Here is a 2468-nt window from a genome sequence, read left to right as displayed (position 1 = left end):
TGCCTCGAGGAATGTGGCTATTATTATGACTGGGAGGAGTGGATTCATTTAGACTGACATATTCATCTTGACACAGCCAGGTTTCAGTGAGACTGAGTAAATCAATATGATTATCTGATATTAATTCGTTTACTAACACTGCTTTAGATGATAGAGACCTGATATTTAACAGTCCGCATTTAATTCTCCTGTTTTGTCTTTGTGTCACAGAGGAGGTTTTAATTTCTATGAGGTTGTTATGCACAACTCCTCTTTGTTTAATTTTAGATTTTGATCATTTAGGTGGTCGGGGGACAGACACCGTTTATATAAAACTATGGGTGGGTAACTGCACTAAAAGCTCAGAGAAGCGTATAAGACTTCGACTCTGAGTCCTGGTCTCAACTCTGGGTTTTCAGGGTTTTGAATTACTAATAAATTTTGCCAGGTTTCTAGATATGAGAGCAGCTTCATCCAAAGTGGGATCAATGCCGTTTCTCTTAATCAGACCAGGTTTTCCCCAGAAAGTTTGCCAATGATTAATGAAACCCACATTGTTTGCTGGAGACCACCTGGACAGCCAGCGATGAAATGATGACATGCAGCTAAACATGTCATCAGTGGTCAGATTTGGGAGGGGAGCAGAGAAAACTATGGAGTCCAACATAGTTTTTGCGTATTAACACACCGAGGCAATATTAATTTTAGTGATGTCCAATTGGCATAACCAGGTGTTATTGCCATCAATGTGAATAACGATCTTACTAAATCTATGTTTAGCCTTAGCCAGCAGTTTTAAATTTGATTCAATGTCGCCCGCTCTGGCTGAGAGGCCGGTGGTCAACCGTGGGCTTCGGCTTGGAGCTACGCCTCTCCCGGACAGTTACCCAGCCTCCCGGCTGCACGGGGGGACCGCTAGCAGAGGCTATGCTATGTGGCTCTGCACCGGCTACAGGGGGCTGGCTAACTACCGCAGCTACCGAGTGATTTTCCATTGTGTGGAGCCGCGCTTCTAATTAACTGAGCCTCGCCTCCAATGCAGCAAATAAGCTACACTTGTTACAATTACCGCTGTCGCGAAAGGAGGCAGAGGCATAACTAAACATCTGGCACACCGAGCAAGAAAGAGCAGGAAAAGGAGAAGCCATTGCTAAGCTAATGTATCTAAGTGCTTAAACAGAACTACTGTGGGTTAAGACTTTAATTAGATGTTAAGCAACTAAAGTGAGGAAAAGCAGAAAGCAGGCTAATAGAATTCACTAGAGCAGCACAGAGACACTGTTACAGACAACACCGGAAATGACACAACACGCTTACCGCAATACGTCAACACATTAAGGATTGCTGTATTGGGATCCAGTTCCCTGCTGGAGTCCGTCATCTCATCTTCTAAGGCTTCACTGGAGGTTATCCATCCTTCCTCTAAATCTGTATTCGTGGCCTGTGGTGAATGAGTTAGTAATTTCCCACGTGTCTTGGCCAGTCTGTGCTTCTTGTTCTTAGGATCAGTCTCTGTCAAATTGGCCAGCATCATTGTAAACTTCCCTTCCAATTGGCCATTCATTGTTACTGCTTCTTCTCCCTTCACTACGTACTGTCCTGCCCCTGATGGTGGTGTGCTATGTGGGTATGGTGGCAGTGCTGGCAGTGGTGGCGCTGTGGGTACTACATCTTTGTTTATTTGTGGCCTCTCTGGGTGCTCTCTGCCTTCTAGCTGCACCATTTGTTTCCTGCTCCCTGCTTGCCACCCCAACACTTCCCTCTCCTTTGCTCTTTTATTCCTTTTCTTATAACTAGCTTTTGTGTCTTTAGCTTCAACATGTCTTAATTCCGTCTCCACCTCACCACAGCATGCCAGATCGAAGGTACCATTTCTAGGCCAGCAATTTTTTCCTGATGTTCTCTTTTGCCACTTAGCCACAGTGTCGAATTTGATTCTTTCGACTGGGGTGTTGCTGCATCACTACCTCCTAGGGGGTTAGGTCCCTTTATTCCATCTTTCCCTGATCGGCCCCCATGAAGCCTTGCTTGATTTCACCTGCCCATGGGATCTCCGGCTGCTCGTCTGATTCTTTTGTGCGTATTAGCACAATTATTTTTCCTACTGTGATAGCTGTCTTATATTTCTTTTCTCTCCACGGGTTATACTCTAATTTTTCTGACCCGTCTTCTTGAGGGGTTTTAGTTAGGCAGCCAAATTTTCCTGTTTCCCACTTAACCCTTCTGGGCTCAACAGCGATCTGCAACCGCGGGGTAAACACTACCCCCTCTTCTAAACCCGCTGGTGGTATCACTTGGTTCAGAGGAAGCGAAGCTACTGGTCCGCTCTTGTAGTTAGTGGACAAGAATTGTATTATTGGGTCCAATATTGTAGGGAGCCCACAATCTGTGCAGGATTGTCTCCCACGGCACGCTTGGAAATTCCTCCCACACTTGCCTCAAATTCACAAATTTCATTTGCCAAAGTTTTAGTCGGATTAGTTGCTCGT

At 45.3% G+C, this 2468-nt stretch overlaps 1 pseudogene; it reads right to left on the bottom strand.

Annotated features, from left to right (window-relative positions):
• Positions 1–394: 394 nt before the first annotated feature.
• Positions 395–1127, bottom strand: LOC126391652 (uncharacterized; annotated as a pseudogene).
• Between the last annotated feature and the right edge of the window lie 1341 nt (positions 1128–2468).

The sequence above is a fragment of the Epinephelus moara genome, chromosome 6, assembly GCF_006386435.1.
Source record: "Epinephelus moara isolate mb chromosome 6, YSFRI_EMoa_1.0, whole genome shotgun sequence".
NCBI classification, from domain to species: Eukaryota; Metazoa; Chordata; class Actinopteri; order Perciformes; family Serranidae; genus Epinephelus; species Epinephelus moara.
The sequence above is the reverse complement of the archived record's forward strand: the minus strand, read 5'-3'. Positions and strand labels throughout refer to the sequence as shown.